This window comes from Mytilus californianus, unplaced genomic scaffold (genome assembly GCF_021869535.1).
Source record: "Mytilus californianus isolate M0D057914Y unplaced genomic scaffold, xbMytCali1.0.p SCAF_8, whole genome shotgun sequence".
Classification (NCBI taxonomy): Eukaryota; Metazoa; Mollusca; class Bivalvia; order Mytilida; family Mytilidae; genus Mytilus; species Mytilus californianus.
In genome coordinates, this window is record NW_026262734.1 from 32,360,746 (window position 1) to 32,377,173 (window position 16,428).

The 16,428-nt window shown below is 31.0% G+C and overlaps 1 long non-coding RNA gene across 1 annotated transcript; it reads right to left on the bottom strand.

Moving 5' to 3' along the window:
• Nucleotides 1-7,301: 7,301 nt before the first annotated feature.
• LOC127711171 (uncharacterized) lies at nucleotides 7,302-8,832 on the bottom strand. Its single transcript, XR_007986536.1, has 2 exons — nucleotides 8,680-8,832; nucleotides 7,302-7,562 (listed from the first exon to the last, which is right to left on the bottom strand). It is a non-coding gene; the product is annotated as an uncharacterized LOC127711171 (long non-coding RNA).
• Between the last annotated feature and the right edge of the window lie 7,596 nt (nucleotides 8,833-16,428).

The following is a 16,428-nucleotide window of genomic DNA, read 5'->3' on the forward strand; positions in this document are numbered from 1 at the left end:
AAGTGATACTTTTTATGATATCACATATCTAATAGATTAAATCAAGCATCACATAACAAAGCGCGGAAATCGGATGTTTTCGAGCATTTTTTAAATTTGTTAGGGCCAAATATTTTTCAGAAATCTCTACCGGAACGACACTCAAATTTGCTCTGTTACTTTCTGTGGTATAACTATAAATCAAATAACTGTTGTCTCTAGCAATGTTCTATTTTTTAGAGCCTTTGTCGATCTAAAATATAGAACATTACTAGAGACAACAGTTATGTGATTAATAGTTATACCACAGAATGTAACAGAGCAAATTTGAGTGTCGTTCCGCATAAATCGTCCAACATTCATAACACTCAACTTTTACCTGTAACTTCTTATGATATGACTAAAAGTTAAATGACTAATCAATTAATTGATGCAATACAGAAATTACATGGAAAAACTGACATATTTAATCAATTTTCTTTGACCAACTGCCACAAAAAATCTCTAAACCGCAACGGCATTCAAAAGTAATCCATTGAATTTTATGACATGACTATATACCAACTAACAAATAAATAGATTGAAGCATTACAAAAAAACTTCTCGGACAGAAGGACAGACGAATTGACGGACAGACACACTGATTGAGTGTTAACTTATATTCAATTTGTCGTCGTAGATTAGGAACTAATAAACATTCTATAAATTAAACCAACATTGTTTGGGCTCTCCTGCTTAGTTGTTGAGTACATGAATCGGTTTTTATAATATAGAATACAAAGATATTTTGTTAATTTGAATTTAAGGAATAAATATCATTAGTTTTTTTAAACTTACACAGCACAAGATTAAAACGATAAAGTAAATATACTTAAAAAATAACAAGAATTTCAAATATTTGACACCTTCAACCGTAATATAAGTTGATAAAACATTTTGTTGTTATTTTTTTTTTTTTTTTGGCAAACTGATCAGCGGCGGCAGATAAGATGAGCTAGTTAAATGTCTTTCCTTGTGTCGATTGTTATAAAAGTAGCCTACTATGAAAACTTGCGGTTAATCTAAAATTGCAGTAATTCCTAATGTTTTAAATTTCTAACACCGTACCGTGATTCATTTCAAATTTGTAGCTGGATGAATGCTATGCTTTAGATGGCTATTTTTGATTATTTCATGATTCGTTAATAACTCCTGTGTGGTTTCCTTTCAACATGTTCAAGACTGTCGTGCCTTTACCCTCAACAAATATGTATTATATTTTATCACGTGATCACTGCAAAGTTGTACTACACAATGTTTTATAGTCTTCACATGGAATTTCGTAATTTTTACTTGTATTTTATTGCATATATTTCTTTCTTACATCGCATTAAGTACTCATGGATTGCAAAATATCAAGTAAAGCACTTATTCACATTAAATATAAGATTTATATGTCAACTTACTAACTGAATATGTTTGTAACTATTTAAAGAACTGCTAAGGGCACTTCCTACGTATTTGTATATATCTAGATCATTCTTTAAACAATTATATAACCTCACAAAAGCAAAAAAGTCATGTAATTCACATTGACATCATGTCACGTTTTATAACTGAAAAGTGCACTTATAGCATATGAAACAATACTTTGTCATTGAAATCTAATGGAAGGTTGAAGTAACACAAACTTCAGACATATTTTACTTGTGATTTCTGTTCATAGAGCATTAAAATTCTTTTCGAGGTTTCAAAAAAAAGTATGATGAAAAGGAAGTACATTGACCTTTAATGTAGTTCAGTAATCAACTGTTATACAATTTAAATTATTTCCTTTATTTTCTTAGTTGCCATCTGTCATGTTTCTCAAATGTCTCCTTTAGTCCATCTGACATTGATAACGGTTTATTAGTGTTCCTGACTTTGTGAATACGTTTTTGAACATTATAATCACATTAAGGCCATACATGCATAACAAGAGTTTCAGACCTGATCATTTCCCCTTCGATTTGTTGAAATGTTTTCCTCCAATACATTACATGCATAGGCAGCATTTGAAATCAAGATATGTAAGATAATTCGAGAATTTTACGACAAATAATCAGAAATAATTCAAGGTCATTGTAACTGTTGTAACCCTGTCGATGCACACGGCCTGGATTTTCTTCTTTCTTTTTTTGGAGTTCCATTAGTTTGTATGTTTTATTTTGATTTTTCTCCTTCATTGAGATTTGGGCACGTTTAAGTTGCCTATATTGATTAAATTGATGTCGTTGGTTTTGTTTTCTTTTTATAACATCGATATCGAGTAAATTCGTGAATGCACAAAACTACCTACACTTTTTACGTAACTAAAAGGGAAAAAACCGTAGAAGCACACTAGGGAATTGTAGCTAATATGATATCATATATAAGTCTTACATTTAAATTGACATCATTTAATGTTTTATAACTGAAAAATGAATTAGACATATACAACATGTAGATGCGTTTTCTTTTGGGTTGAGTAAAAGATTGATTTAACACGAACGTGTAGGATATTTTACGAATTATTTAGCTTGTCGTGCATAAAAAGAAGGACATGAGGCTTGCTTACGTATTAATAATAGTCAGTTTATTATTGCAAGCTAGTTCCATGGTACGGATGTGTTTTATATGGTCGCCATACTTTGATTTATTCTATGAAATAACATCATTTATACTGTGAAACGTGGAGTTAAAAGATTTCATCAATTTTTGTCCAGTTTCCTGAGTAGTTCCTGTAAAGGGTCAGACTCATATAAATAACGAAATAAGTCGGCAAACAGAGGATCAACATGTAATGGTTTCCCATAGCAATGATTATTGTCTCTAAAAAAATATGTCCTCCAAGTTTAAGAAATATGTTGTCAAAAAATTAACCACCTTGATGGAAGATAGTGAAAGACTGATCTTCAAAGCAGGAAAGTATTATCGACAACTTCCAGAACAACCTAACCTTTACAAAATAAAGATTGTTACCTCAGAAAACCTATATAATATTATTTTCTATGACCAGGGGTACACATTTAAAACATTGGGCAACCGCTATACACAATTCAAATCTAATCTGATACTCATTATTGTACTTAATATATAATCAATTGATTCAATCATATCAGAAATAGTTCGAAACGAATATTTTGAAGCAATTTTCTTCTTCCTATATATGGAAACATATTCCTAAACAGATAACTCAACCAGAACAAAATTGACATGATCTAAATCTTCTCATGATATATCTTTAAACCAAATATCTATACACCTTGATCAAAAATTGACTAATCGGGAGAAAACACACTCAATTTTATCTGCAACTGTTTATAATATGAGTATAAAGTAAACCCCTCATCATATGATACAAGAAATTAGAAAATAAAATTGGAAATCTAATATTTTTAATTGATTTTTATTATTTTCGCCACAACTTCCACAAAAATCACCCAATCAAAACGAAATTTAACATCTTTCATCTGTATCTTAAATGTCTTCGTACATCAATCTTCCATATGACCGGTTTCGTCATGTTCCTTCCTTTGACAATTATACTAAATACGATTTATTTATCGTATTATGATTGATACTTATATAGGTTATTACAAGAATTACTCCCCCTGTCGAATAACATTGTCTTATTCCGTATGGAGTTCTGGCAATCAAGATCACCTTCTTTTGATATATTTCAATAATTCAGATTGCATTCACTCCCCTGTTTGTTGGTTGGTTTCTTAACTAATCTTTTTACCAATACATGTTTGCAACATAACATTTATTTGTGCCAGGATATAAGATATTAACTTAACATATGTTTTTACCTGAATGATATGTTTGTTCGTGAATATATGTGTGTACAGGGGATTAGGTTTGTATCAGGAATTAGTTTGTACCTGGAATTAGGTTTGTAGATATAAGAAGATGTGGTATGAGTGCCAATGAGACAACTCTACATCCAAGTCAAAATTTATAAAAGTAAACCATTATAGGTCACAGTACGGTCTTCAACACGGAGCCTTGGCTCACACCGAACAGTAAGCTATAAAGGGCCCCAAAAAATTACTAGTGTAAAACCATTCAAACGGGAAAACCAACGGTCTAATCTATATAAAAAACGAGAAACGAGAAACACTTATGAACCACATCAACAAACGACAACTACTGAACATCAGATTCCTGACTTAGGACAAGTGCAAATTGTACCTGTAACTAAGTTTGTACCTGGATTTATGTTTGTTCGTAGACCTATTAAGGCATTACAGACTAATAATGTCTGTATTTATCATATTTTTCGTTCGTATGATGAGTCATAGATATAAGAAGATGTGGTATGAGTGCCAATGAGACAACTCTCCATCCAAGTCACAATTTGTAAAAGTAAACCATTATAGGTCAAAGTACGGCCTTCAACACGGAGCCTTGGCTCACACCGAACAGCAAACTATAAAAGAGGGACGAAAGATAACAAAGGGACAGTCAAACTCACAGATCAAAAACAAACTGACAACGCCATGGCCGAAAACAAAAAGACAAACAGACAAATAATAGTACAGATGACACAACATAGAAAACTAAAGACTAAGCAACACCAAACACCATACCACCTTTGATAAGTGTTTCATAAGGGCCCCAAAAATTACAAGTGTAAAACCATTCAAACAGGAAAACCAACGGTCTAATCTATATAAAAAACGAAAAACGAGAAACACTTATGAACCACATCAACAAACGACAACCACTGAACTTCAGGATTCTGACTTAGGATACGTGCAAACTAAGGCAGCGGGTTTTAACGTTTTAATAAGCGCCAATCTTCACCCTAACCTGAAACAATAGTGTAACACCACAACAAAGGAAGACACAATATAAAATATCAATTCGAATGGCTTAACTCAATCAAAAGACATATTAACAAAAACAAGTGCACATACATTGAACGAATAAATTTGATCTATGACACAATGTAAATACAAAATTAATAATAAAAAAAGGGGTGAGATGTAAAACAATATAAGAAAGACAACAATCACCTTAGACAAAAGGCCGCCAATTAAAATAACGTATACAGGTAAATAACAATAATGCTGCTGTAAGGTATACATGGAGTACGGAAATATTGATAAAAATAAATAATTTTGTTGTTCATAGTAAGAGAAGAGAAGTAAAAATTTATCGTCATACCAAACACTTATCAAAGGTGGTATGAATTAAAAATAGTGAGAGGAGATATAACACTAAATAAGTAAACATTATATAACAAAACTGCATTACAAATTGTATCAACAGGTCAGATTAACATGAAAGTACGATTTGAGAGTACTCGCAGTTACTGAAAGCTAGTTGAAAGCCAAAAAAACAATTAATAATAAAAAATCATGCATCATAAACATTATGAATAAAATAAAAGTCAAAAGATCTTAATTAATTTCATTTCACGTTTCATAAACTGAAGAGTACGGTTGTCATATATGAAACAATATATTTAAATGAGATGTAATGAAAGCCTGATGTTACATGCACCAACAAGATATCTGACGTTCATGGTGCAGTTAAAGGAAAGACGACATATGTTTGAGACACCAATTATAGTCGAAAGATCTCGAAGTAGAAAAAGTGCTACAAGCATCAATTTCAAAATGCAAACATTTATCATATTTTTTTTTCATGTAATTTTGTATCTATATTTTATGGGTGGCCGGAGGGAGACGAAAGATAGAAATATTAATCAACTATTTGCCTTGTTATAGTTTAGAACAAAGGGCCATTGGTCATCTTGCAGTACCCTCTTTGAAGTCTTATGTATAGCAAAATCTGTTTAAATGGTACAAAGTAAGATGATGTTAATTTTTTAAATCATAGTAAATTGTTATAAACCTCCCGGTAGCCGACTGCAATTGCTTGAATTTTATCTGTCTAATTTATTTGTTCGTTATATCTTCAATTTTTATTTACGTACAATAAAGGATTCGTAAGCAACAGTAGAAACCAATTAATCCTGAAAGGCTGCTTCAACCGATTTGTTTCATGATTTAACATTTGGCTGCGAGTTTGCCCTTTGCGAGGTCAACTAGTGATACCAGTTTGTATATAATATTTGGGCACACATATGCCATATATTCTAACTTTTCAATCTGACTTGTCGAACCCTCTGACATCATCACTAACCTCTGAAACATCAACTTTATTATTTTGATTTCTTGTGTTATGTTGATGAATTACGATATTTCATTCATACTTGAGGTGTTTCAGTATTTGTATCAATTGAGTTTTGTAAGTGAGGTTTTGTATATTGTTAAGTAGTTTATATATTCATATGCCTGACCAAAATCAAGTACTTGGTTAGTGTTTGTTTTAAATCGTTTATCAATTCAATTTTAGAGCACGACATTATATATAACCATCTGTCTATGTTAACATCTAGCTGTTTGGGGTATTTGTATCCTTAGGTTGACGTATCATTGACTTTTGCCCCCACATTTCCTTCTAAAATGGGAAGTTTTAGTTAAAACATTCCAACCGGCTAAACATATTCTAATTTCTGGATAAGGTATAATGACTGATAAGTAGACTGTCATTGTAAAATAAACTATGGCTTTGTTTATAAAAAAAATCAATAAGTTTTCCTAAGCGGACATTTTCCTTTCGGTAATGAAATAAGCTGCTGGAAAAATCAACTGAAAATGTCACGCTGTACCCTTTAACAGTAAAATTCGAATTTAGGTATCAACTTTTAGTTTTTTCTTTTTTTTCTAAGTTTTTGTTTCCTAATGTTTTATGCTCTTCTTAGTGTTATTCAATCATTACTGTTCTTCCGAGGTTGTGTTGCTTAATCTCTAGTTTTCTACTGGAGTATGTAGCGTTGGTCAATCTTTATTCTTTTTTCGGGAGGGGGTTCTAATTTTTAGTTTTCGTGTAGTTTTTTATGAACTGTTGTTTTTATGATAATAGTTATTTTTCCCTTTTGATAATGGTGTTGTTTGTTTTTCTCTTATTGAGGTTTCTTAGTGTTCCTTATGTTTTTACGTATGAGAATTATAAATTTCACATATTGGATGATCACATTTGAGTTGACAAAATCAAATACTACGCTTCATATATACTGCTTGAGCAAATGAACTGAAAAGAGAGAATATTTACTGATACTCTTCACTTTACTGATTGAATATTTTTTTTTAAGATTCAACTGTATCTTTTAAATTTCCTGAATTATTGTTGGAAAAACTTGTATCAGTTGAACAAGTTGCAACATTATTTACATAATCAAAAAGCTACATGTAAGTCAATCTGTCTTGAGTATCCAAGGCAATTGAGGTTAAAAACAATAACGATCATTTGAATGCGATGTTTATTCGTTTATTTATTTAGAATTTAACTTTACTCTTCTTCATTGTCTAATAAAAACAGTATTTTACCCACCAATCACGACACCAACTAGGTGATTTGGCAGGAAAATGACTTTTTCCGAATGCTCTTACTGCTGTGTAATAGTCGAGAGGAAACAGTTTGCAAACGTAACTATTTTTGCATGCCTTCATCATGTTTACGTAAAACCTGCTATCACAATATGACCGATGGAGGTGGTAGGAGTTCGCCTGGAAAAGAAGACCATCAAAGATTTCATATTCATACATACAAATTGATATCATTCCAAAATGTAAGTACCAATACAAACATGTAGCCTTTCTTTTATCCTGCTTATCAGTACATACTATTTTTTTCTTTTTTTTTTTGTATATAACTTATTGCTAATCCAACTCCGTCCCACAAAAGAACAACAAATAGTACAACAATGTACAATAAAGAAAAAAAACAGCACAAAAAAAATATAAAACAATTCTTTCGAACATTCTTCAACTAATCTTAGACACAAATACAATTGAACTTTGGCAAATTAAAATACTGATGTACAGTAATCAACAAGATATTCATTAAAGTATACAAACACTTATTTCAAAATATATCAAAACCCCACCATGAAAATAATGTGTTATGTTGACAAAGATTAATACTTAAGTCTGATTGAACGTGGTTTATCTATTATTTATTATAAGCTCCGCCCTAGCTTTAAGTATCATAGAGTACTCAAATATTAGTGTTTTGTGTCCACTTTTTTATGTTAGTTGAATTGTTTGCTTTGTACCAATCTATTGAGTAAAGGCTTCTGCAACTGATTTTTACAGTTTGTTCTTATTTTGTGTTCTACTCCTGTCCAAGGTTATGGCAGGATTTAGCGTTCACAGACATGTTTTACCCCACATCATTCTTTAATGTGCCTGGCAAAAATCAGAAGCACGAAATTCAGTGGTTGTTGCTGGTTCATGTCGTATTTGTTTTTCATAAATTGTATTAATATAAGTTAGGCCGTTAGTCTTCTCTTTTGAATTGTTTCAAATTTTTCATATCGGGGCCTCTTTTTTATCTGACTATACGGTATTGGTTTTTCTCATTGTTGAAGGCCGTATGGTGAAGTATAATTGTTTACATCCACGTCATTTGAATTCTGGTACAAAGTTGTCTCATTTGCAAATATACCACAGCTTCTTATTTTCATAAAGGATACAAATTCCTGTTTGTTCGACTATGATACCCTAATCATGTAGACATTGCTAGTAAATAATTTGAATCACGTCATTTTTTTTTTAACAAAACTTCATTTCCTATTGCTTATACGGACTTAAGTGATCATCAAAGAACTATAAGTATACTCACACATGAGTAGCAAATATCATGCTTGTTACAGGACGGTGTAAATTTTTTCTTGTAGAAATAAGGCAAGCTTACACCTCTCACTTCAACACTACACCCATTTGCATGACCATGATGGTAACATGGGTATGCTCCAACAAAGACATTCCAGGCAACAAAGATATAATGCATTGAGTCATAATCTACAAAGGAAAAACATAAGTAAATATGGTTTTATTCATAATACCAGTCAGACATGTCTGACTTGTATTAACAAACAAAGTTTACCAAGCTCAAAATTCAAGTTCACTGTACTATAACAAACATTGTCAAATGAGGTTTAACTATAATTCGACATATAAATCGCGCAATAATTTTAGCAGCTTCTATATTATTTCCAAAACATATTAAGCGACAGCAAACTCTCTCACATCACATGTTAGCAATGTTGTGTCATTTGTGTGGTGTTATATATTGTCTAATATAAAGATCCTTATGTATTGAAAAATGCCTCGTTAGTTGAAAGCTTTAGCCTTGTACATTGCGATTTTCTTGGTTTGAGAATCAAAAAGATTTTTGTCAAAAACCATTTTTTATATTTCATACTGCAATAGAAGGAATCTTATGGATTTTTACAGAAATCATGTCACAGTTAATTTTGAAATCCAATGACATGCCTAAGCATCTGTCCTATACAACCTTATGAAATGAACTATAATGACTGACATTATTATATTTCGGGTACACAATCAATCTAAGAAACGATTGTATCTTTTGTTTGCTTTTAAATATATATATATATATAGTGTCTAAGAATAGCAACAATCAACATTCAATCTATCTAGGCGTGGATCAGTTTGAAAATAAACTGATGCAGTTACTAAATTAATTTATATAAATGCCTAAGAATGTAACTTTAACACACGAGTGGGTGTTATAAAAATAGTTGGTATATTTTATATATTCACGCAATATTTCGCTAAACAAATTAGCTTCATCATCATGCAGCCATCCAGGTAAAAATCGGATGGTGTAAAGAAATTTTTGCAGCTTACTTAACATGTTTTTTGAATATATTTTTGCAGCTTATTGTACATTGCGATTCTTAAATAAAAACAAATAATTGTGTTAGTTAAATAGTAGGAAGTTCAAGATTTATTCCTTTGGTTTTGGATAAAACTTTTTTTTTTTCATCTCTCTTATTCAGTCCATCATGTTCAAGAGTACCTAGCTGATGCATCCAAAATCTCTCTCTCTGTTTTCTACTTTGGGTGTCCCAATTTTGGTTGATCTCTGTTATTTGAAAGGTGATATTTTCAAAAGTATGTCCTGTAATTCAGCGGTGTCTCGTGATTTGGCAGTTTCTTTCTTTGGTTAAAAATGACCGGTGATTATTAAGTGTGATGTTGAATTTTATTTCTGTTTCGCTAACATACTGCAGCTTGGAAGTTCCACAGGTAAGAATATACATACTATTTTACGTTTTACAATTAGATGTAACATAAATGTCGTATCGCTGCTTTGTTACTGTGCTGGTGAAAGAGTTTCTAGTGTTGGCGACTTTACAGCACTTACAATTGCTTCTTCCGAATTTTTTGTAACACCCGATTTTAGAGGTTTCTTATTTTTGTTTACTTTAGGTGTAACAAGTATAGGGTCTGCAATAAGCAATAACAGGAGGTGATGTGAAAATTTCTTTTAAGGAAGAGTCATTTTCAATAAGACGCCAGTGCTTGCGGACAGTAGATGAAATATTTGTCAGATCGGGATGGAAGTTGGCAACAAACGGAATTCTATCTGTGCTGGTCGTCTTATCTCGTATTCCATGAGGGTTTTTCGATCTATTTCTTGAGCTTTATCGAAAGCTTCTGTGATATTTTTGTTTTTGTATCCACTTGATTTTAGTTGTTTTATGTGTTGTCACAAACGGTAGTTGCGTTTGGACTCCGAGGAGCAAATTCGTTATAGTCTGATGGCTTGACTGTAAGGAATGCTTCTGGAGCAGTGTTTCGGATGACAATTTTTCGGAGAGAGAGAAACTGTTATTTTCAGTTTTCTTTGTGTGGAGATCAGTTGTCATGACCCCGTTTTTTACACATGTGGTGGTGTCGAGAAACGCAATTTTCTCGCTTGAAAATTCAGATGTAAATTTTATTGAATGATGGATTTTGTTACAATGATCTAAAATATCTTGTAGATGTTCTGCAGTATCGTTCCATTTCATGTCAATATCATCAATAAAACGGAGCCAAGACAAGGTTTTGTATGGCACACTCAAAAGGATGCGTTCTTCAAGATCCCCCATAAAAATGTTGACAAATGAAGGTGCCATTTTTGTTTCCATACTAGTACCGTCAATCTGTAAAAAGTGCTTGTCGTTGAAAATAAAGTTGTTATTTTCAAGCAGTAGCTTAAGTAACAGAAGTAGACAGTCAGTAGGTGGATGTTTATCCTTTCGAGTGTTCCATACTTTTTCACACGCGTTTATTCCTTCATGTTTCGGAATATTAGTGTATAAGGAACAAACACCCAAAACCAAAATTGTGTTGTTAGGTAAGGGACTTGAGGAATGAGAGAAATGAAAAAAAAAAGTTTTATCCAAAACCAAGGAATAAATCTTGAACTTCTTCTTATTTAACTAACACAATTATTTGTTTTGATTTAAGAATCGCAATGTACAATAAGCTGCAAAAATATATCTAAAAGACATGTACAGTAAGGTGCCATCCGATATTTACCTGGATGGCTGCACGCGCCTGATGAAGCTAATTTGTTTACGAAATATTGCGTGAATATATAAAATATAACAACTATTTTTATAACACTCATTCGTGTGTTAAAGTTACATTCTTAGGCATTTACATATATATAGATGTAAAAACGCATCAAAAATACCAGGGTAATAATTACATAAGACTTATCAGTGACGATATATTGAATTCAAGGTATGGCTAAGAAATCTTAATTTCACAACATTATCATTTGTAACGATACATTAATCCGCAACCAACACAAATATAGCATTAATAAAGTCTTTGTAATCTTTAAAGATGACATGTTGTTAGTTTACATTGTTTCGAATATTTAAAAACTGTGTTTGAAAAACTTTTCCCGTTGTGTCAAAAAAGTTCTTTACCGATCTCTTACGTGAATGTCAAGTACAGCGATACAGCTTAGTTTGCTAATGTAACACATCTCCTGATGTGACGCAATCGGTTAACAATAAAAGTACATTACAAAGGATATAAGGTCTTGTTCATTCGTAACGCCTTTCATTAAATGTCAGGAGAGGAAAAAAGAAAAAAGAAGTTCCTTTAATTTGATTATCTGCAACTGTTTATAACTTTTTTCGGCACCTACAACTTAACCTTGTGTTGACCTGGATTGATTCTTGTTTTTTTAATGCCCGTTTTGATTGTATAACTCATTAAGTGTTTATATTGTTACTCATCATAGGCTTTCAATGCTTATGATTGAGCTTTCTTGTTTATGGTAAATCCAGAAATGATATTTGGACGCAACAAAATTTATATGTTTTTTTTTTTTTCATTTTACACTTGAGAAAAAGATTGATTAAGCAATTACAGTTTATGTATGTGTATTTTTATTCAGTTGTTTAACTAAGAACTGTAATAAATAACATACCTTTTACTCTGTAGATATGCTGATATTAGTTAAAAAAAAAGTATCAACCGCTTCCGTGTTATACAGAATTCTTACCTAAAACGCGATACACTATTCAAAACATTATTTGATACTATTGATATTTGAACAAGATATACTCATCAGTAAAACACCAAACGAGAGATGTCATATGATCGATTAAAAATATTATTGCACCATGTTTTACAAAGACTGCGACAAATTTTTAAAAATGCAAGTCGTAATTCATAGAATATTTTAAATAAACCGATCGTTAAAATGATAACATCAATAGGTTACATGAAATAGTGTTTGAAGACTTTTTTTTAATGAAATTCTAATTAGATATAAGATTTCTTGTCCTCAATGATTAAAAAAATTCTATTTAAAGTGAAATGTTTTCTTAAATCGCATCGAAAAAATGCTCAATTTACTTTTTGTATTTATCGGACTTTACGTATTAGCACGAAAAGTATAATTAATCAGGATAAACAACCCCATGTGCTATGGAATTGAATAATAGATTAATAATATTACATGTCAGCTGATTACGATTTTCAACCTTGAACGAATACCAACATGACAGTATAAGCTTTTAGAATGAGAGTCATGACGATAAAAGATACATTAAGTAAACATTAAAAAAAAAAAAAGAGTTATTTGGAATTCGCTCTTCTAAATCTAAATCTCCTCGACTGTACAGCGAATGAATGGCACATTTTATCGCAAGACATTTTAATTTTTTAACGTTTAACAATGTTGTGGTATTTGTAAAATTAAACAAAAGATCTCTTTGCAGCGGTATTCGACATGCTACTTTTTTAACAAGTGTCTGGCTTAACCATTTGTGCTGATTTGAAGGGCAAAGGATTATAGAATAAATGTAAACAAATCATTTTTCAGAAATATAGATATGTAAAAATATGGATGTTCCACATTTAGAAGCCGCGTCGTTAAGGGGTTTCGGGTTTTGCAAAATTGCAAACAAATTTATCTGGGTTCTTTCCCTGAAAATTCATCCCTTGAATTTGAAAATGTTTCAGCGTCAACACAGGCCTTCGAAAATATCTACTTTTACGATAGAGACAGAGGAATTGAAGAAAAATGTACTATTACCGCCCACTTGAAATGAATTGCCCATATTTACCCATTTTAAACCATCATAGGCCAACCTGTTGGTTTACATCAATGTTGCTATGTTGCTTCGGTCATGATTTATTTAAAGACCACTTTCTAGTGAATCGCGAAGCCGATTTTTTTTAATTGTTTCTGGAAATCTTACGTTTTAATTCTTTTTCGTTTTAGTTTTGCTGTTGTTTTTATTATTATATGTGCGTAGTAAAGGAAGACGTAATATATTGTGACATTGCAATCCCAGTATTTTAATTTTAGAAGTATAGAAATCTTCTAGTTATAATGTATTTTATCGTACTTTATTTCCATATTTTTATGATGAACAGTGGTTTTTATCAATGTTCGCTTGATCTAATTGCAGACTAAGTTCCAACGAAAAATTTTGACTTCATTTCATGTTGTAAAGTATTTCCGAAACTAACAGGGGTTTTATCAAGCTTAGGTAGCTGGGTTGTCTAAATGTCCGAAGATAGATTTTTCTTATACTTGTGTAAAAGACTTGTGGGTCAATGTACATACAAATTTCAATATAAAAATTGGGTGCCCCGGAACATTTTTCCCGTAAAATACAATGAAATTAACAAAATTATAGTTATTTTATATGAGTTATATAGGGGGGGATGAATTCAATATAATTATCTGCCCTTGATTTTTTAACGATTTTTTTTTTCGGCAAATTTTGAATATACTTAACAGCACTTAAGTTTTTTATACTTTACTCTTTAAATTTTAAGTTTTAGATCTTTTTGTTGTATATTGAGTGATACTTAGTTAAATATTTGGTTTTTTTGCAACATGCCAAGAAGGGATAATTTGAAAAAGACACCAAATCTACATTAAAAAATGAATTTTCATTCCTTAATCAATGTATCTGCAATTTTAGTACTTTATTGGAAATACCGGAACATGCTCTTTCTCATTTTCAGTAAAACATGAATCAAAGACAATTTAAAGTATTAGTCAATAAAACAATAATTTATCAACTACACAACTACAATTGCTGTCTTCTACAACTGAAACAGAATCATAGAAAGTATTTTGATTTTTATCGATACTTAATTTTCGATATCAAGATGTTTTTACTTTGTTAAGTTTATTTAGAACTGTTCAATAGATTTTTTTTTATTAACTATTTTTTTATTTTTGTAGTAGCAGAAAATCGTAAAGTGAAAATGTAAATATTTTCAGTTATTAAATACTTGCAAAGAACAATAATTGGTTTTGTTCTGGTTGAGTGGTGTCATTAGAATTTGGAACTTAGGATTTAAAGTAATGGCTTTGAAATGACCGTTTACCTCACTTTTTGGTGTAACGCTCGCTTTATTTAATCAATTATATAGGTAATGTCATAATGAGTAAAATATAGAGTTCCCGTTTTGTTCCAGTGTGTCATTTTTTTTTTCGAAAGTTATTGCTGTTGTATAATTGCCAATGAGACAACTCTCCCCCTGCAGATCAAATTACATAAAAGTAACCAATTATAGGTCATCGTATGGTCTTCAACAATGAATATGCAAAACCCATACTGCAAAGTCAGCTATAAAAGGCCACGAAATGACAAATGTAAACCAATTCAAACGAGAAAATTAACTGCCTGATTTATGTACAAAACACTGACCGAAAAACATATATGGTATTCAGCAATAAGCCTATTGTATAATCTAAAAAAAAAAAAACACCATGTTCAATATCATTGCATGGAGATTTATCATTTGAATCTCTATCATGTTTGTCTATAGTTCTGTTCATCATTTTGAATTCATTTGAGATATTAACCTATATCAATATAAGCAAAAAAAAACTATGCCACCAGGAAACAACGTCCTTACCTACTGCTCTACAAGACTCAACCGTGATCAATGGATTCTTAACTAAATAGATCAACTAAATCAATTAATTAAGCAATATAAAACAAAGTGCGGAAAAACTGGTATCCTAAATCATTCTTAATGACCTACGGCAGCAACTTCTACAAAAAACACCCAAAAGAAACGAAATTCAAAATAAATCTGCAACTTCTTATGACATTAATTTATACCAAATATGTAAATGTAAACAGTTGATTTAAAGTATTACAGAAAAGGTGCGAAAAATTCTAGAACAGACGGACAAACTTACGGATGGACAAATTGATTGGTTAAAAATTTCTTTTCCACTTTGGTTTTCGATAAAATAAATCAAACTTGTTTTATTGTCTCTATTAAGTCGTTAGCATTAACTGAATCTGGTTGACGGTAAACAAAAACTAGTCGTATTTTGTTAATTTGAAATCAAGGATCAAACATTTTTTGTTCATTAGACATGCTAGACTTACACTGCAGGACTTGAAAAGTTATGAGCAATTTCCTCTGAACATGTTTCAATGACTGGATCATATTCAGAAAATCGATACAACATAATAGACCCGAATTATGAAATGCATTTAACAGTTTTTGCAAAATGTTCTATGTATGTGACAATAAAAACAATATGTTTTTTAGTGCTAGAGACTGCAGTTGATCACAATTCAAACTAATAATAATAAAAAAAATTGTACATACTTTTAAATAATTTGGCATATATGTTGCATTGAAAGACATCTTAAACCTAATGAACATGTTGAATTCATTTGTATATAAATCAGGAAGGCAACACAATTCAAAGTAATAATAATAACGAAAATTTAATATACTTTTACATATTTTGGTATAAAAGGACATCTTAAATCAAGTTATATTTATTTGTATATATATGGAAGGCAACACATAACAATATTTTCGATCGAATTACAATTTTGGTTAAGATTGTTCTTTTCCTTCATTTTTCAATTGAATGAGCCAATTCAGTATCTTTTGTTTCATCGTCCTGCTGTTCTAAAATCAGCCTATGATGTTTATTCTTTTAAGTTTAAGATTAGGGTAAAAATATCAGTAATGTTTATAAATGTAACCGGTGTGGTTTTCTCGTCCATAAGAATGATTACTGATTATTCATTTCAATTTTGTTTTAAAACATGCA